Raw genomic sequence first — 20,790 nt, 5'->3', positions numbered from 1 at the left:
AGAAATCACAGTAGATAGAGAGGCAGGCAGAAAAAGAGGGGGAAGCAGGGTCCCTGCTGAGCAGAGATCCTGATGTGGGGCTCTATTCTAGGACCCTGAGATCATTACCTGAGCTGAAGGCAGAGGCTTAACCCACTGAGCCACCCAGGTGCCCACCCCCCCCGTTTACTTTTAATTGAAAAGTTTTACCTTCATAGTGAAAGTTTTGTGTTAACTCTTCTCACAAGATGAATTCAGTCTTAAGTTGTCTTTTAGGAGGAAGGTCAAACAGTCTTGAAGGATTTTATCCAGAGAACAAAAGTACATGAAATCCCAGTGAAAAATGGAAAAGGGGTATAAATCGTCTTCCAGTTTTTTTTTTTAACTTCTCCAGGAAAATTTTAGGGGCATTATTTATTTGAAAGAGAGAGCACAAGTCAGGGTAGGGACAAAGGGAAAGGGAAGAGCAGACTCCCTGCAAAGCAGGGAGCCCAATGTGGAACTCAAAACAAAATTAATGCCTGGTAAAATATTTTCCATTTTAAGTAAATTAATTGCAGTTTTCTTTTCCTGACTTGAAGTTTCTGAAATTATTTTTTTGGCATTACTATCACAGAATCGCCTATTCTATCTTGCTAGTATTTATTCTTTAGAAGTATTTAGTAGTGGTATTTAAAAGTATTGCATCATTGTGTGAGTATCTAGCTATAACCTAAAATTACACTGTATTAGAAGTCATTTGAAAATAATTTTTGCTAGACTTTAAGTTTCACTACTGTGCAGTTTATGATTTTTCCTTTAAACATTTAAACTGAGCAGTTGGATTTATGATATTTGGTGTGTGAGTTGGTAAAGAAGGCTGCTAAGTGATAGTATGGCTTGGGAAGGGTGGGGGTTTAATCCTCACTGTCGGTTTTGAGAAAGATAATGAAATCCTTTATATCCCTTTCCATAGACATGCATTTCAAAGACTTACATTTTAATAAGAATTGGTTGTGCAGCTGCAACCCTGGCAACACAGACTAGGAGAGAAGAATTGGGGCAGAATTCCAGAAATCTGGGCAGGCAGTGGTCTCATGTGGAGCTGAGCTAATGAAAACTGATAAAAATATAAAGCACTTAGTAGAAATAAGACCAGTCCTTTCTTTGGCATAGTGGATGTTGAAATTTTCCATACTATATTTTATTATTTAATAAGTCAGAAAGCTGTCATAAGCTGCTTACTCAATAAAAGTAGCTGCATTATATTGTCCTTTAGTATAAAAACACCCTACAGACTCTGGGAAGCTAATATTTCTGTGCAGTATATCTAAAAAGTAATTGTTGCTGGCCCATTCTTGGTAAAGTATTGAGAACACAATGTACCAAGTTTGTCAGATTTTTAAAAATAAGTTTTTTTAAGTTTTACTAATTTAAGAAATAAATGCTCACAATAGTTTTAATGTAAATTTCTTGTGGTTTTTGGGCTCTTGAGGTGCCCTCAAATGAGAAAATTTGTAAACATAGTCTTCTCTCTTAACACTATGACAGTGGTATAAAATCTGTCATGAAACGGTAATTTAATTATTACCAATATTTAAATTTTGTCTGGGATTTTCCCTGCTGTCATAAGAAGTATTGCCATAAAACATTTTTTGTGCATATAAAGATTTTGCTTTTTTTTTTTTTTTCTGGATTAATGTCAGTAACTTTTGGATTTTCAGAACTGATACTAACACAATACCTGTAAAAATTTTTGGTATTTTTTAAACATACTACCAGTTTATCATCTTAATTTTTCTAGGAATGAGTTTTTTCCTTAATATCTTATTTGAGCTTTTAAATCTCGACTTTTAGTTCTGGAAAGGTTTATTCTCATCATTTTTCAAAAAAAGATTTTATTTATTTATTTGACACAGAGAGATCACAAGTAGGCAGAGAGAGAGGGGGAAGCAGGCTCCCCACTGAGCAGAGAGCCCGATGTGGAGCTCGATCCTAGGACCCTGAGATCATGACCTGAGCTGAAGGCAGAGGCTTTAACCCACTGAGCCACCCAGGTGCCCCCCACTCCCCCGACTCCAGTTTTAATGAGCTTTCCTTCCTTCAGTTTTATAGTTACTCCGTGTACATTTCTGGGTTGTCCAGGTCAGGCACTCTTCTTCAGATGGTGTAAGTTGTTTAGTGTTCGTCTTTATTTTGCAGTAGTTTTCTGATCCAGATGTCTCTTTATTGTGGTTAGTAAGGTAATTATCCCCTGGGGTGGGGGGTTAGGGGACTATTATCTGCTGAATCTAATAGTATGTAGTGGGAATGACTAACAGCCACATCTTAGTTTGTGTCAGTCCAGGTAATTTTAAGGAGTGGGAGAGCTTGAGTCTCAGTACAAATAGCCACCCAGCAGCACCAAATTGCTCTTAAGTTTTCCTGTTGGTTGCTACTGCATCAGGCAACTTCTGTTCAGGGTTTATTTTTTAAACTCTTAGAAATAAGTAGTAATACTTTCTGGAGATAAGAAATACTTATTATTTAATAGAAATAAGAAGTAATACACTAAGAGGTAATTTCTTTTAGATTTTATTTAACTACCAGATCTGTAGGGTTTTGGTGGTGTGGTGGGGGAACTTAACTGAATGGAACCCCAAAGTGAATTGTATCATCCGTAGACAGATGAAATAGAGGGTGACCCTATAGATTTAGGCATACTACATATTATATGTAACCTAGTTAGCAATACATTTTTTGAAGTGTTCAAATCTCTTTTAATTCCTCTGTTGATAATTGCTATGTTGCTAGGCTTCATACATGGTTATTGCTAAACAATATCTGCCAAGGGGTTTGGATGCATATTGTGGATTTTTAAATTATTTTGTTCTGAAATTAAAGTATGCAGAATAAAAAATCTGTCAAAATAAATGCATGTATACGTACATATGTACATACTTTTATAGTGAAATCGTACATTCAAAAATATATGCTGATTTTTTTTAATTGAAGTGCAGTTAACATAATATTGTAATAGTTTCTTATGTTACAACATCGTGATTCAGCATTTTGTATACATTTGGACGTGATCACAGAGATAAATTTAGCTACCATCTGTCCCATACAGAGTTGCTAAATATTAGTAACTATATTTCCTGTGCTGTACATTGTATACCTATAGTTTGGCCTTTTAATCTCCTCCCCTTATTTTAAGTATTTTCTATTCCTCATCCCTCTAGCAAACACCAGATTGTTGTCTATATCTGAGTCTGGTTTCTATTTTGTTACATGTATTCATTCATTTGATTTTTTTAGATTCTATATAAAAGTGAAGTCATAGGGTATTTTCCTTTACAGTTTGACTTACTCTTTACTAAGGATTTTTCTCTAGGTCCATCCGTGTTGCTGCAAATGTAAAGATTTCATGCTTTTTTATGGCTAATATTCTAGTGTGTATATAGAGTACATTATCTTTATCCTTCCATATTTGATGGACATTTAGATTGCTTCCATATCTTGGATATTGTAAATCATGCTGCAGTGAACATAGTGGCATATATTGGTCCAAATTAGTATTTTCCTTTTCTTGGTATGAATACTGTGACGTAGAATTGATGGATTATATGGTACTTATATTTCCAATTTTTTGAGGAATCATTATGCTGTTTTATCATAGTGGCTGCACCATTTTGTATCCCAACCAAACAGCACATGAGGGTTCTCTTTCCTCCACATCTTGGCCAGAACTTATTTCTTGTGTTTTTGATACTAGCCATTCCAAGAGGTGTGAGGTGAGATCTCATTGTGGTTTTGATTTACAGTTTGCTGATGGTTAGTAATGTTGAACATATGTTTATTTGCCTGTTGGCTCTCTATATATCTTTGGAAATACCTATTCAGATCATCTGCCGAATTCTAATAGATTTTTTTGGATACTGAGTTGTGAGATTTCTTTCTGTATTTATAATATTAACCCCTTTTTGGATAGATCTTTTGCAAGTATCTTCTCTTATTGAGTAGGTTGCCTTTTGTTATGTTATGGTTTCATTTGCCATCCAAAGCCTTTTAGTTTCAGGTAGACCTGTTTATTTTTGCTTTAATTGCCCTTGCTTGGTGAGATGATCCAGAAAAATATTGTTCAGACTGATGTCCAAGAGCTTACTGCCTGTGTTTTCTTCCAGGAATTTAATGGTTTCCAGTCTTACCTTTAAGTTGTTAATCCATTTTGAGATTATTTTTGTATATGGTGTAAGAAAGTGGTCCACTTTCCGGGGGGTGGCTCTGGCTCAGTTAATGTAGCGTGTGACTTTCAATCTCGGGGTTGTGTTTGAGTCCTGGGTATGGAGATTACTTAGTAAAAAAAAGAAAGAAAGAAAGTAAAAATATTAAAAAGGAAAAGGGAAGCTGGTCCACTTTCATTGTTTTCTTTGTAATTGTCCATTTCCTCAATACCATTTATTCAAGAGACTGTTTTTCCCATTGTACGTTCTTGCCTCCCTTGTTGAAAATTAATTTATTGTTTGTATCTATGTGTGTTTATTGCAGGACTCTATTATCTTCCATTGATCTCTGTGTCCTTTTGTGTTAGTACCATACTATTTTGATTTCTGTAGCTCTGTAGGATAATTTGAAGTCAGGGATCATGATATATCCAGCTTTGTTCTTTCTTCACACTGCTTTGGCTGTTTGGGTTCTTTTGTTGTTCCATACAAATTTGAAGATTCTTTGTTCTAGTTCCGTGAAAGATGCCATTGGTATTTTATACAGATTGCATTGAATCTATATATTTCTTTGGGTAGATGGACATTTTAACAATTTTGATTTATGCTATCCATGAGAACAGAATAGCTTTCCATTAATGTCTTCTTCAGTTTCTTTTGTCTTTGTCTTACTGTTTTCAGAGCGCAGGTATTTTTACCTCCTTGGTTAAATTTACTCCTGCATATTCTTTTTTGATGTGATTGTAAATGGGATTGTTTTCTTAATTTCTCTATCTGATAGTTCATTATTAGGGCATAGCAATGCAACAGATTTGTGTACATTAATTTTGTAACCTGCAACTTTGCTGAATTTATTTAGTATTCGTAGTAGGGTAGTAGGTTTTTTGTTTTTTGTTTTTTGTTTTTTTTTTTTTTGTAGAATCTTTAGGGCTTTCTGTATATAATATGTCATGTACCAGTAATGACAGTTTTACTTAGTTTTTTTAGTTGGATGCCACTGATGGATTGGTTTTTCTCATCTGATTGCTATGGCTAGGGTTTGCATTACTGTGTTAAATAAAAGTAGTGAGAGTGGGCCCTTTTGTCTTGTTTCTAATTTTAGAGGAAAACCTTTCAGCTTTTTACTCTTGAGTATGATGTTAATTGTGGGTTTGTCATATATGGCCTTTATTAAGTTCAGGTATGTTCCTTCTGTATCCACTTTGTTGAGAGTTTTTATCATAAATGGTGGTGAATTTTATCCAAATTTTTTTTTTCTGATCTGTTGTGATAATAATATGATTTTTATCCTTTTTTTGTTTATGTGGTTTAACATGTTGTTGGAGTTGAGGCTATTGAACCATCCTTGTATCATAGAATTCGGTTCATTGATGTTCTGTTGAGGATTTTTACATCAATGCTCATCGGGAATTTTGTTCTGTGGTGTTTTTTGTCTCATTTTGGTATCAGGTTATTTCTGGCCTTATAGAATGTGTTTTGGGGTAGTGTTCCTTTTTCAGTTTTTTGGAATAGTTTGAGAAGTATAGGTATTAACTCTTTTTTAAATGTTTCCTATAATTCGGCTATGAAGTTCTCTGGTTCTGGACCTCTGTTTCTTGGGAGTTATTTAATTACTCATTAAGTCTTCTTAATAGTAATGGGTCTGCTTAGATTTTGTCCTTGAGGAAGACTTTAAAAAAAATTTTTTTAAAACCTTTATTTGAGAGAGAGAGAGAAAGAGCACAGCTTGCTCATGCACAAGCACCAGTGCGGAGAGGGCAGAGGGAGAGAGAGGGAGAGAATCCTCAAGCAGACTGCCTCCTGAGTGTGGAGCCTGATGCAAGGCTCAATCTCAGGACCCTAAGATTATGATCCATAGTGAAATCAAGAGTCAGGCACGTAACCGACTGAGCCACGTAGGTGCCACTCCTTGACTCAGTCTTGGCAGATTGTATGTTTCTAAGAATTCATCCATTTTTTCTCTTGGTGGTTCATTTATGCGCATAGTAAACTCTTATGATCCTTTGTATTTGTGTGGTATAGGTTGTCATTTCTCCTTCTTGAGATTTTTATTTATTTGAGCTCTGTATGCTTTTCTTGAGGAGTCTGTCTACAGATATATCAGTTTTGTTTATCTTTTCAAAGAACCAGCTCTTAGTTTCATTGATTTTTGCCTATTTTTAGTATCAATTTCATGTATTTTTGCTCTAATCTTTATAATTTCCTTCCTCCTGCTAACCTTGGGTTTTGTTCTTTTTTTAATTTGCTTTAGGTATAAGGTTTGATTGAGATTTTTCTTGTTTCTTGAGGTAGACCTATATGGCTATAAATTTCTCTGTTAGAGCTGTTTTCACTGCATCCCAAAGATTTTGGATCATTGTGTTCATTTTCATTTGTCTTCATGTACTTCTCGATTTCTTCTTTGATTTTTTTTCTTGACCTGTTGGTTGTGTAGTAGAATGTTGTTAAGCCTCCATGTGTTTTTTTCCATTTTTTTCTTTGCTTTTTGGTGGTGGTCAGAAACCCCTATAATGTGAACATTAGTATACTTGATGTCCTAGTATTGACTTAAAGTATTTTCATTTTTTAGATTCCTTTTTTTTTTCTTTTTTTGCTGTGTTTATTTTTTAAAGATTTAAAAAAAATTATTTGAGAGAGAGAGCCAGAGTGGGGGGAGAGTCAAAGGCTGAAGGAGAAGCTGACTCCCCACTGAGCAAGCAGCCTGATATGGCTCATGACCTGAGCCAAAGACAGATGCTTAACCATCCAGGTGCCCCTCTTTTTGCTGTTTTCATTGGGTGTTAACCACTATACTGTCTCTCAGATTGCTGATCTGCTCTTCTGCATCATTCAGTCTGCTGTTGATTCCTCTAGTGTATTTTACATTTTAGTTATTGTATTCTTCCACTTTGATTTTTTTTTCCCCCAAGTATTTTCCATGACTTTACGTTTTTAAACTGTGTTCGTTCTTTTTTCGAGTTTGGTTAGCAACTTTAGTTAGTTACTTTCAACTCTTTATCTGGTAGATTGCTTATCTCTGTTTCATTTTCTGTTCGTTTTCTGAGGTTTTGTCATGTTCTTTCATTTGGAACATACTCCCCCTGCCTCCTTATTTGCTTTAGTCTCTGCTTATTTCTGTTAATTAAGTAGATCATTTCTATCTCCTGGTCAGTAAGGAATGTCTTCATGTAGAAGATGTTTTGTGGGGCCCTGTAGTACAAATTCCCCTGGTCACCTGAGTCATGTGCTCCAGGAATGTTCTCAGTGTGGTTTGCATTTCCCCTCTTGTTGTGGATGGGTCATGATTGATGCGGACTTGCTGGTGTGCAGGACTTTCCCCTGGTCTGTCTATCTCTTGAGGTCTAGCCACTAACTGCTGCATGCATGATGGTAAACAAGGAGGTCCTATGTCTTATCTGGCTGAGCGGTCCAATCATGACTGCTGTAGGTGCAGTGATATATGTAGTTGGCCCACAGTGCGGCTGGCTATAAGGATATGCTGCAACAGCTGGGGTTTACTGGTCTTTTGGACAGCTCGCTATGAGGTATGGCTGTGTTGGTTATGGGAGTTTCAGTATTTGGGACTGGTCCCCCAGGGCAGGGTGTTTAGGAGGGCCTCAGGGCCAGCCAAGGCCACTGGCCAATTGTGGTGGGGGTGAGAGGGGTACTGTTTGGGAAGGACTCCCAAGTTGTGTGGGTGGGTTGGGTGAGGCGAATACACAGGACAGCGTTGGATCAGGGTTAGTGGTGCTACTGCAGTGAATGGAAAATATCAGAAATTGTTCTCACAGGCCGGCTAAGTAGAGGAGGGTAAGAAAAGGGACACCCACAAGCAGTTTGCTCCCCAGAAAACTTGCCATCAGATTGCTACCCCTCTTTTACTAAAATTCATTAGTGGATTTCCTTCACATGTAACCCAGGAACAGCTGCCTCTGTGCTGGGACTCTGAGCCATTGAGATGAAGCATGCCCTTTAAGAGCAGAGTCTTGTTTTCCTGCTGCCCTCTGGCTTTCTTGGATGTAAGCTCCATTGGTGTTCAAAGCCAGACATTGTAGGTGCCTGTCTTTCCAGTGCAGGAGCCCTGGACTGTGGAGTATCATGTGGGGCTTGGACCCTCGTTTATCAGGGATGGCTTCTCCAGTTGTGATATTCCTGCTGTGGGTCACTGTGCCTGTGCTGTGGATCCTGACTAAACTGCTTGTTGGCTCTTCTACCCTCTCAATGTGGCCTTTTTTTTTTTTTTTTTTTTTTTAAATATATCAGTGTGTATGATCCATTCTGCTAGTCTTGAGTTAATTGTCGAAGATAGTTGTTAAATATGTTTTTGTGGATTTTGGTGTTTCCCTGAGAGAAGGTGGGCTCAGGATCTTCATATTACACTTTCTTGATCCTACCTTCTGAGTTTGTTTCTGTTATCCAGTTAAGAGGTGGTATTAGAGGGTTATTGATTACGTGATTGGAGTAAAATACTTTACAAGATGCTAAATGTGAGTGTACTTTTTAATTTTCTCACTGATACACTGCACTTTAATAAAGCAGTGGAAGACTTCATTAGTAATATGATATTACAGGTGTTTTATACTTTGTGTTTAAGTATTTGTCTTATACTCAAATTGAACTTATTATCTTTGAGATTATCATACTATAAGATAATCTATTCTAAAATTTTTTTTATATTTTTACATGTAAAGTGTCAACACCATTTATAGAAATAATTTTTTTTTAAGATATTATTTATTTGACAGAGAGAGACATAGCAAGAGAGGGAACACAAGCAGTGGGAGAGGGAGAAGCAGGCTTCCCGACAAGCAGGGAGCCTGATGTGGGGCCAGATCCCAGGACCCTGGGATTATGACCTGAGCTGAAGGCAGACACTTAACCAGCTGAGCCACCCACACACCCCTAGAAATAAATTTCATTCTGGGGCTAGAAGATAAAAGGTTATAGAGAAGTATTTTTCCTTAGTTTTTCTCTAAGCAACCAAAAGGACAATAGCTTTTAACCACTAACTAGAATCCCACATAGATACATTTTTATCATTTCATGTGAATTCTAACTTAATTTTTCTTGATTTTAGTAAAACATATATCTTACTCCTGTAAAGTTCATGTGTGGGCAAGGAACAAGAATAGCACATTAATTTTGGGGAATGTCCTGTAACTTTTGGGAGTTTTCATTTCATCATGTTTTTAAAGTTTTACTACATAAATGCACTGAGGATGTTCATAAGAAGAGCTTTTTTAAAGATAACAGCAGGTTTTCTCCTTTGACAACTTAAATTTTTCTATTATTTTACTATGCCAGACACATTAAGTTTTAATGAACCTAATCTTTAATCTGCCTATAATATATCTTACTAAAGAGTTCAGTGATTTTTCTTTTGGGAAAATACAAACTCATTACTACAGGCAGCATATTGTATTGCTTCTCTGTGTTCGTGAGAATACAGTTCGAGATACCATGTTCTGATTTGCAGTTGATGGCATTGATTTAATTTGTTTTTTTCTCATGGCTTCTGTAAAATTAGCAAAGGATTTCAGTATGATCTTTTCTAGAAATTTTTTAAGGCCTGTGGAAACAGTTCTGTAGATCTGCAGATTAAAAAATCTCTTTGGTAAGGGTGAGAAAGACCAGCTTTTTGTATAAATTTTATCTACTTGGTACCAGAAGCAGTAGTTTAATTACACATTATTTATTTTTTTGGTAAGGATTCCTGTGGCTTTTATTTTTACTAAATTTGGTATATCTTTATTATTTTTTTTCTTTGTAATAAAGCTAATGGTTTATTTTTTGATTCACATTTTCCCGGCTTCCTAGTCCAGCTCTGTATAACTTCATATAGAGCATATTTTTCTACAGTAGTTTCCTTTTCTCCTCCCTGTCTACCCTAAGAAGATGAGAACCTATTCAGCCTTAGTGACAACCACATACAGACCTAAGCAACTATTGAAAAAATAATAATTATTAGTTTGAGAGCTGTAAATAAATTGTACTCTGGTAACTCTAGCAGGGGGCAATGCTTTTTTTTGCCCTTGTTGTCATTGTTGATCTTTAACTTACTAATGATGTGAAATATTTAAGTAAAACGTGATGTGTACAGCTTTTTTTGTTTGAGCTCATATCTTCCATCTGGAACTTAAAAGATAGTATGTACATATGTAATTCTTAGAAAGTTTTTTTCTGTAGATATTATTGGTCTCTTTAACAAGAAAATCTTTGAACCATTTTAAACTTATAGGATGTACTATGTCTGATGCTTGACCTTCTGTTGATATTGTTTGATGTTTGACTTGAGAGGAAACTGATAACCTAATAACGTAAGTCACCTTTTACCTTGTGCAAGGTAGAATGTTAATCACTTTGTTAATACAATTTGATGTTAATTTATGGTGGTGTTGAGGTGGAGGAATTTAAAACAGCTAAGAGAGCTCTTTAAGGAGTGACAGAGTTCTCTCTCTCTCTCTTTTTTTTTTTTTTTTTTAAGATTTTTTTATTTATTTGACAGAGAGATCACAAGCAGGCAGAGAGGCAGGCAGAGAGAGGGGGAATCCGCCTCCCCACTGAGTAGAGAGCCCGAAGTGGGGCTTGATCCCAGGACCCTGAGATCATGACCCGAGCCGAAGATGAGCTTAACCCACTGTGCCACCCAGGTGCCCCAGGAGTACCAGAGTTCTCTTGTCTTAGCAAATTAATCATGTAAAAGTTTGTCCCAGCCAGGGGGCGCCTGGGTGGCTCAGTGGGTTAAGCCGCTGCCTTGGGCTCAGGTCATGATCCCGGGGTTCTGGGATCGAGCCCCGCATCGGGCTCTCTGCTCAGCAGGAAGCCTGCTTCCCTTCCTCTCTCTCAGCCTGCCTCTCTGCCTACTTGTGATCTCTCTCTGTCAGATAAATAAATAAATAAATAAAATCTTTAAAAAAAAAAAAAGTTTGCCCCAGCCAAAGAATCATTGACAGCTGAGATTACCTCATTTATTTAGGGAAAAGACCAAGTTAGCAAAAAATTTTCAGGCAATTATCACAAAGCAGGTAAGGATCAAATATAAATCACAGTGATCTTTTCTCTCTGGGATGAATCTGGAACACAGTATCAAACCCTGGTCTCTGCCTTACCTAGTTCTAAACCCAGAAAAATGACTGCAGTTTGTGCTCATTTGACTTTCACCTTCTCAGGGGATTGATAAGAGAGTCCATTCCTGAGTAAGAAGCCTGAATTACACATACTTTTCATTCTTCAAGCCTTTTAATTACCTTCCCTCAGCCTCGCTTTTGCAAAATAGATTTGGCAGCGAGTTCAGGCAGTAACTAGGGTATGGACAACCATTCCCTTCTAAAAGTTTAAATCTCTGATACCAAGGCCTTTTATACCAGGGAGAGAAACCCTGAATAAATAGAGCTTATTATAAGAATGTATCTTTAGGGGTGCCTGAGTCATTGAGCGTCTGCCTTCGGCTCAATCATGATCCCAGGGTCTTTGGATCGAGCCCCACATCAGGCTCCCTGCTTGGCACACCCCCTGCTTGTATTCCCTTTCTCACTGTGTCTCTCTTTGTCAAATAAATCTTGGGGGGGGAAAAAAAGATAAAAATTTGATTATTGAATTAAAAGTCAATAGTTGGGAGAAAATATTAATGGTGAAAATGAAATAACAGTTGAGAAACAGGTAAAAGAATCATAAATAAATAGAAATGTATCTGAAGCTAGAGAGTCTATGAAATTGGAGTCTAATGGTAAGACAATTTTTAAAGTATCCATAGGGAGAAAAAACCCAAAAGTTTATATTCAAAGGACCACAAGTCTGATTAACAGTGAACTCTTCTCATCAGCAACAGTGGAGGTCAGAATAATAACTGCCAAGGACTGAAGGAAAAGCACTGTCAACCAAGAATTTCATTCTTAGCTGTTAAGCTCTCATGAAAGAATAAGGGCACAATAGAGAAATTTGTGTTAACAGTGTTTCAGAATAAAGATTAGATGTGAGATTTCTGTTTTAGCAATTCCTTTGTAAGTAAATTGTTTTAGAATTGAAATTTAAACCCTCACTGTTTCAGAGAAGTGGAAGGTTACCACTTGCAGATAATTATTAACAGCATGTATGGAAAAAGAAAACTCTTGAAGTATGTACTTCATGAAGATGGAATTTTGTCTTTAAAGGAAGGGTTGAGGGGCGCCTGGGTGGCTCAGTGGGTTAAGCCTCTGCCTTCGGCTTAGGTCATGGGTCTCATGGTCCTGGGATCAAGCCCCGCATCGGGCTCTCTGCTCAGCAGGGAGCCAGCTTCCCCCTCTCTCTCTGCCTGCTGCTCTGCCTACTTGTGATCTCTGTCAAATAAATAAATAAAATATTTTAAAAAAATATAAAAAATAAAGGGTTGAAAAGAAACAATGGTTATCAAAGAAATTAGTAAATGTCAATAACCATTGATTATCATCACCATTCTGTACTTCCATGTGCCAAGTGTAAGTGTTTTGTCTAATTCACACAGCAACCCTATGATATAGGTCCTTAACATTTTTCTGAAGTCAAGGACACCATTCTCCTTTTTGAAGGAACTCTTTCAGTCCTTGACATACTGAGTGAAAAAGGACAAAACCAAATTACGTGAAATTTGAGAATTCTGAGTAAATAGAAAATTGTTAAACCTTTCAGAGAAGGAAAATTTTTTCACCTAGAAGGCAAATTAAAATGTTACCAGACTTACTAGCAGCAACTCTAGAAGGCAGAGGATCATGAAACAGTTCCTCTAAAATCCTGAGGAAAAGATCTTTCACCTGATACTGTGTACTCAATCAAATGTCAAATGCAGGGATTTAAAAATTTTCCTTCCTATGTACTCTTTCTTTTTTTTTTTCATTTATTTTTTTAAAAGATTTTATTTATTTATTTGACAGACAGAGATCACAAGTAGGCAGAGAGGCAGGCAGAGAGAGAGGAGGAAGCAGGCTCCCCGCTGAGCAGAGAGCCTGATGTGGGGCTCTATCCCAGGACCCTGGGATCATGACCTGAGCTGAAGGCAGAGGCTTTAACCCACTGAGCCACCCAGGCGCCCCCTATGTACTCTTTCTTAAGAAGCTACTGGACTTGGAAGGTATAAGTAAATGAACTCTTTTCACACACAAAAAGCTATTGGAATATGTGATTTTACAAAATAAGCTGAGGAGGATGAAGAAAAAGGAATACATAATAACTAGAAATAGGAAAGGAACTGAGGGAACTTGTTTAAGGAGCAGCTAGTCAGACTTAAAGCAGTAGGCCAGATTTTGTGAAGAAACAAAAAAAAATTTTTTTTTTTTTAAGATTTTATTTATTTATTTGACAGACAGAGATCACAAGTAGGCAGAGAGGCAGTCAGAGAGCGGAGGAAGCAGGCTCCCTGCGGAGCAGAGAGTCTGACGTGGGGCTCGATCCCAGGACCCTGAGATCATGACCTGAGCCGAAGGCAGAGGCTTTAACCCACTGAGCCACCAGGCGCCCCCCAAAAAAATTTTTTTAATCAATATGTCTACATGTATGGTTAGGTTTTTGGAAATTACAGGTCTTTTATAGCTCTAATTAAAGTATTTTACAGTTCTGATACAGGTACACAGAGAAACTAAGCAAATAAAAAAGCTTAGGACTTATTAACCTCAGGGAAAACAAAAGATGATTCAAGAAGGGATAGCTGATTCTAATATATTACTTGTTTTAGCAGTGGCAGTTACAATAGCAGAAACACTGAATATTGATTCGCTGAAAAAAATATAATCTAGTGGTGATGGTGACGGTGACAAGGAGTTTGAGGGTAGGAGGTGATGTGATTAAAAAAAAAAAGACCTGTCATAATATGTTTTAACAGAAAATTTAAGTTATTTAAAAATCAACAATTTAAGAAGTAGCAGTAAGTATCTTATTTATAAGTACCAGAGGGAAACATGTTGATAAGTTAATTATGACTACAGCCAACAGATGAAAAGGGATAGGTTAGAGATTTGTCTTTCTTCTTTCTTTCTTTCTTTGAGATTTGCCATTTTTGGTGGCTTTTTATTAGTTGAATTTTTTTTTTTTAAGATTTTATTTATTTATTTGACAGACAGAGATCACAGGTAGACAGAGAGGCAGGCAGAGAGAGAAGAGGAAGCAGGCTGCCCGCTGAGCGGAGAGCCCGATGCGGGGCTCGATCCCAGGACCCTGAGACCACGACCTGAGCCGAAGGCAGAGGCTTTAACCCACTGAGCCACCCAGGCGCCCCTATTAGTTGAATTTTAAAAATCTATGTGCTTGTATTATTTTGAATAACGGTAAGGATTTGTTTAAACATAAGAAAGTATTATACAAGTATGGTTTATTCAGAGAACTGCCAGTAGTAGGATAGAACTCAAATGTGTGTTCCTTGGTAAAGAGTTTGTGGTGGTACCACCCACCAAGAAAGGTAACATAAAACCAGATATAGAGGAAAGGGCAATGAATTCTATTTTTCAAATACCAGGTTTCAGGTAAGTAGGAGACTAAATGAGATGTTCTTTTCCAGGTGTATATAAATGTGTCCCTGGACTCAAGAGAAAAGTTTAGAATGATAATAGAGATTGCTATAAGATTTCAGTCCATCACCTAATACACTGAGAGTCTATTACATAATTGTTACTTCTAATATAGGACGCTAAAGAAGTGTTTAAGGAGAGGGAATAATACAATGGAAATGGGAGAAAGAAAAAGGGAGAGAGAATGAAAAGCAGAAAAGAAGAAAAGTAACAGAAAAGGAAAAGGATTGTTAAGGAGAGGGAAGGAAAACATGGCAGTCATTCTCATACAAGAGGGAGAAGAAATGTGGGGTGTAGGGCATGAGAGAGTGGTGTTCATGAACGGTACTTTCGTCTGTGTTCATATTGCAAACTCTTCACATTGCAAACTCTTGCACATTTGAGCCAAAGATATCCCTAAACATAATGTATATGTTTAGTGTTAAATACTTAAGTTTTTAATTAAGAGGGGAAAAGGAAGATGTGAGGGGGTAAAAAGCCTGAGTAGACTGTGAAGATGTTACCTAATGAACACAATATCAGTGATTAATGTTCTCGGTGGCTCAGTTGGTTAAGCATCTGCTTTCGGCCTAGGTCATGATCCCTGGGGCTTGGGGTTGAGTCTGACAACATCAGGCTCCTTGCTCAGCAGGGAGTCTGCTTGTCACTCTCCCTGTGCTCCTCCCCCTGCTTGTACTTACTCACCCGCTGTCTCTTGCTCTCTCTCAAATAAAATCTTGAAAAAAAAAAAAAAAAAAAAAACAAAAACCCAAAACTGATGAAAAAACACATGTAAAGCGTGTACACTGAAAACTACAAATTACTGGGTATGTCATGTTGATGAATTTGAATACTCAATATTGTTAAAATGTAACTATCCATTATGTAGTTGTTAGTATAAATGCAGTCCCAATCAGAAGTGAAGGAGGCTTTTTTGTAGAAGTTGACACAAAGTGAATCTAAATGTATATGGAAATGCAGAGAACCTAGACAATCCACAAAAAGCATAACTTATAAAAGATAAAATTGATAAACCAGACTATCAAATTAAAAAAAAACTTTGAGGGGCACCTGGGTGGCTCAGTGGGTTAAAGCCTCTGCCTTTGGCTCAGGTCATGATCCCAGCGTCTGTGGGATTGAGCCCCGCATCGGGCTCTGCTCAGCAGGGAGCCTCCTCTTTCCCTCTCTTTCTGCCTGCCTCTCTGCCTGCTTGGGATCTGTCAAAAAAAATAGTAAAATCTTTCAAAACAAAACAAAACAAAAAAACACCACTTTGAAAGATTTTTCTTTCCCAGGATTTCATTTCTTTATCTGAGAAAGAATGAGAGAGAGAGAGAGAGCACACAAGCAGGGGGAGGGGCAGAAGGCGAAGCAGGCTTTGGGGCTAGGTCCCAGGACTCCGAGATCATGACCTCTCGCTTAACCACTGAGCCACCCAGGCACCCCGAAAGATGCTTAAAAAAAGAAAGCCCAGGAAAAGATATTCACAGTACATATTTTGGACAATGGACTTTATCTAGATTATATAAAGAACACAACTGAATAAGATAACTAAATTAAAAATGAGCAAAAGATCTCAACATATGTAACCAAAGAAGATAGATAAATTGCCAATAAGCTTAAGACTATCATTAGTTACCATCAGAGTGCAAATTAAAACTGCAGCAAGATACTACTTCATACCACTTGAATGACCAATATTGAAAAGACTGACAATTGTGAAACAATGGGAATGCTCGTAGATTGCTGGCACAAGTGCAGAATGGTACAATGGATTTGGAAAATGGGTGAACAGTTTCTTACAAAGTTAAAATTAAATTAGCGTAAGATCCAGCATTTCTATTCCTAAATGTTTACTCTGGAGAGATGAAAACTGATAAAAGTGCAGAATGAGGAGAGGAAAGCTGATGGTGGAGAGTACTACTACAGGGTTGTGGGGTTTTGTTTTTTTGGTTTTTTTTTTTTTTTTGGATTCATGCCAGTCTCTTTAAAAGTGGGGAGACTGAGCTTTTAATTCAAGGGATCTCTGCCAATCACTAAATGGCTAGGTAATTTAATTTAAGCTGTTCTAAAATTGTATGTCTTGTGAATCTATGCATTTGTGAAATAACCCTCTGGTGCTATAGAGCAGTCTGACCCCTTATATATGTGTGGGATGTGCTGAACTGTGTTTTAAGCCAAGTTTAGATGTTGATATTGCACGGTGACACTCCTTTCATTGTCTTAAGATTTTAAAAGTATAAGGTTTTCAGAGTGGAGATGTTTAAGCACCTGTCAGCTTAAGAAATGAAAGTAATTGAAGTTTATATATTACTAGGGATATTGTGATAAATTTAATACTTCTCTCAAGTTCATATATAAATGTTTCAAGTCTATATACGTTTGAAAAATAATTCTGACAAGGAAGTTCGTTTAGAAAAGCAGGAAGATGGAAATGTATTGGCATGACATTCCAAGGCATGTTTGAGACATTTTTAGATTTATATATTTACTTAACAAATACAGAGGTGTGGAGTTGCAAACATCTGCTTAGTTTGAAAGTACATTTCACCAGATTGATTATCTCGGTGGAAATAACTTAAGCTGTATATCCTGTCTCTCTTATTTCCCAAAATGAGGCACAAATTATTGCACTTTTATTTATTTATTTATTACTTAAAAGATTTTATTTATTTATTTGACAGAGATCACAAGTAGGCAGAGAAGCAGGCAGAGAGAGAGGAAGGGAAGCAGGCTCCCTGCTAAGCAGAGAGCCCGATGCGGGGCTCCATCCTAGGACCCTGAGCCAAAGACAGAGGCCCGATGTGGGGCTCGATCCCAGGACCCTGGGATCATGACCTGAGCCGAAGGCAGAGGCTTTAACCCATTGAGCCACCCAGGCACCCCAAATTATTTCACTTTTAAAAATCATTCTTCAACTGAACATGAGAGAAGAGGAGGTCTTGTGAATGTCATTTTCCCAGATACATGTGAGTGGGAAATTGTATATTTTAAAATTCACAAGTTAATGAATAGCTTTGTTCTAAATGGGAAGGAGGTTTGAATTTGGAACAATGCAGGGTGATAAGTGATAAAGTATTACAGATTGTATATTAGGAAGCTATTTATTTTAGTATTAAACAGAAAGAACACTTAGTTAAAAAGAAGAAGTTGATGCCTGGGTAGCTCAGTTGGTCAAGCGTCTGCCTTCATTTGGCTCAGGTCATGAGATTGAGTCCAACATAGGCTCTTCTCAGGGGGGAGTCTGCTTCTCACTCTCACTTTCCCTCTACCTCTGTTCTCACCCTCTCTCTCTCTCTCTCTCTCAAATAAATAAATTTTTTAAAAAGAAGAAACTACACCTCCCCATCCAAAATTAATATTTGAAGATGCTTTCTGGAAAACACAATTTCCAAGTAAAAAACAAATTTGCCTCCCTTTATATGTAGATAAGAAACTAGAGTAAATTAAACCATAGATTTTTTTTTTTAAGTTTTATTTATTTATTTGATAGACCGAGATCACAAGTAGGCAGAGAGGCAGGCAGAGAAAGAGGGGAAAGCAGGTTCCCTGCTGAGCAGAGAGCCCGATATGGGGCTCGATCCTAGGACCCTGGGATCATGACCTGAGCAGAAGGCAGAGGCTTTAACCCACTGAGCCACCCAGGTGCCCCAAACCATAGATTTTTAAACACCAGATTTTTTAAATCCAAAAGATGTGAAGTTTTTCCATGTGTGTGTTGCAACAATGATGAACGTAAAGAATTTTCAGTTTCAAACAAAAGTTTGTTTTTATAGATAGAATTGGTTAAGAGAGATTTCATTTCATGTGGTTCAGTGGGTTAAGCCTCTGCCTTTGGCTCAGGTCATGATATCAGGGTTGTGGGATCGAGCCCCCACATTGGACTCTCTGCTCAGCAGGGAGCCTGCACCGCCCCGCCCCCTGCACCTCCCTCCGCCCCCCCTCTCGCCACTCTGCCTGCCTCTCTGCCTACTTGTGATCTCTGTCGAATAAACAAATAAAATCTTAAAAAAAAAATAAAAAAGATTCCATTTCACAATGTCATCTTTTTTCATTAAAAAATTTTTTTTATGATGAAGTGTAGTTGACATAGTAGTTTCTGGCTTGCAGCATAGTAAATGGGCAATTATATACATTATAAAATGCTCATCAAGAGAGAAATGTAGTTAAAATGTTTCACCACCATTGTTATTGCCGTATTATTGACTGTATTCCCTATGTTGTGCTTTTTTCATCTTCATGACTTATTTTGCAGTTGTCACAATGACTTGTTAATGCTTGAGGTCTTTGATCAGGGTGGAATTAAACTTCTTCAATGCAACACTAAAATAATGTTCCTGTTATTGTGAATTTTACCCTTTCCTCTTAGATTCTTCCTAAGAAGGAAGTAAGTGAAACCTAATGTTCTCTTGAGCTTCTGAACCTTCACAGTATTTACCTAGTTCATTGGACAAAGTCAGTTACAACATTGCCACTTCTTTGTTTTGGAAGTTTGGGTGAGATGAGGAATATTCATCCCTGCTTAAAAATAAATCTTCCAGGGGCGGCTGGATGGCTAGTGGGTTAAAGCCTCTGCCTTTGGCTCAGGTCATGATCCCAGGATGCTGGGATCAAGCCCCGCGTCGCGCTCTCTGCTCTTCGGGGAGCCTGCTTTCTCCTCTCTCTCTCTGCCTGCCTCTCAGCCTGCTTGTGATCTCTGTCTGTCAAATAAATAAAATCTTTAAAAAATAAAATAAATCTTCCAAGTTCTCAATTTTAACTATGGCAAGAATGTAAATTTTCTTCCTTCTTGAACATAGGCTTAAGTCTTAACCTGTCATTTTCCTGTAGTATGTTAGGGCACTTGTCCACTGAGCTCTGTAGAATCAGAGTCCCACATTTGTGACATTAAACATATATGCATTTATGTTATTGAAGATTTTCATCCATACAAATACAAAAATGACTGTCATTTATGTCTTACCACGTTTCCAGTCATGGCTTTGGAGAACACGAAAGAATGTTATTTCGCTTAGTGTTCAGGGTCGGTGATCCTGTAATGTAGCTAGCTGTCTTTTACTGATTTATAGTTGCTATAGCTTATAAATGTATGGTATCTTTTTCAGAGATTTGTAAATATGTGGTATCTGTTTGATGACTTGGGACAAAAATGTTAATACCTCTTTGAGTAATCTGGTTAATGCATCTTTGATCTTTGATCTTTTCATTCCCAGATGGCTTTTTTCTTCCCTGTATCTACCACCCTACCATGTCTTCTCTGGGAAATATTTCCTACATTTGTTGACTCTGCTTCTTTCCCTTCACTCTCTTCTCAACTCACTCAATCTGATTTCTGCCTACACTACTTCAGTGAAACTGATGTAGCCAGGGCCACCTAGTTTCTTCTGCCCATTCTGATGGACATTTCTCTGTCTTTGCTATTTCCTTAGCAGTTAATACTATTCACAGCTTCCTCCTTGAAAGAGGCTCCAGTGACACCACATTAACTGGTTTTCCTCCCCAGTCTCTCTTTGTGGTAATACCCAAATATTCTTGGTGGACTTTTTTCCCTCTACCTATAGTTAAATGATTCTATTACTTAAAGTTCTCTATTAGGCCCTCTTTGCTTTTCATGATGCAGCTTTCTTTAGAAATTAGGATGCAACAGCGCTTGGATGGCTCAGTCAGTTCAGTGTTGGTGAACTTGGGTTCTCTCTCCTTCTCCCTCTGCCCCTCTTTCCTCTCCCCCGTTTTCTCTCTCTCTAAAATAAATAAATAAATCTTAAAAAGGAAAAGAATTTAGGATTCATGTCTTAATTTATGATCTGCTGGTAATTCCAGCAGAATTTCATTGGCTTCAGAACTGTACATCCAGGGGTCTAGTGGACATCTTTACCAGATGATTGTACTAGGCTGCAGGTGATAGAAATCCACTTCAGTGTAGCTTCAGGATCAAGAGAGAGAAACACAGCCTCACAAAACTGAAGCTTAGGCTCATAGGTCAAACTGGTCTTAGGGATGAGTGGAAGTAGAGGTTCATGTCCTCTAGACTTGCTCTCCTCTCTTGTCTATGCTTGTCAGCATTATTATCGCAGAACAATCATCTACATGAAGTTTGGAATTTACTGGGCTAAGGCCTTTCTTTTTTTTTTTTTTTTTTTTTTTTAAAGATTTTATTTATT

General features: G+C 37.5%; 1 protein-coding gene across 4 annotated transcripts in view; it reads left to right on the top strand.

The window, feature by feature from the left end:
- The window catches only part of LOC111140903 (CDC42 small effector 2), a 116,800-nt gene that overhangs the window by 58,573 nt on the left and 37,437 nt on the right, over positions 1-20,790 (top strand). The gene's annotated exons all lie outside the window — the stretch shown is intronic.

Source organism: Enhydra lutris, unplaced genomic scaffold (assembly GCF_002288905.1).
Source record: "Enhydra lutris kenyoni isolate GAN:26980312 unplaced genomic scaffold, ASM228890v2 scaffoldscaffold5, whole genome shotgun sequence".
Lineage (NCBI taxonomy): Eukaryota > Metazoa > Chordata > Mammalia > Carnivora > Mustelidae > Enhydra > Enhydra lutris.
Note: the sequence above shows the minus strand (reverse complement) of the source record. Positions and strands in the feature narration are given on the sequence as shown.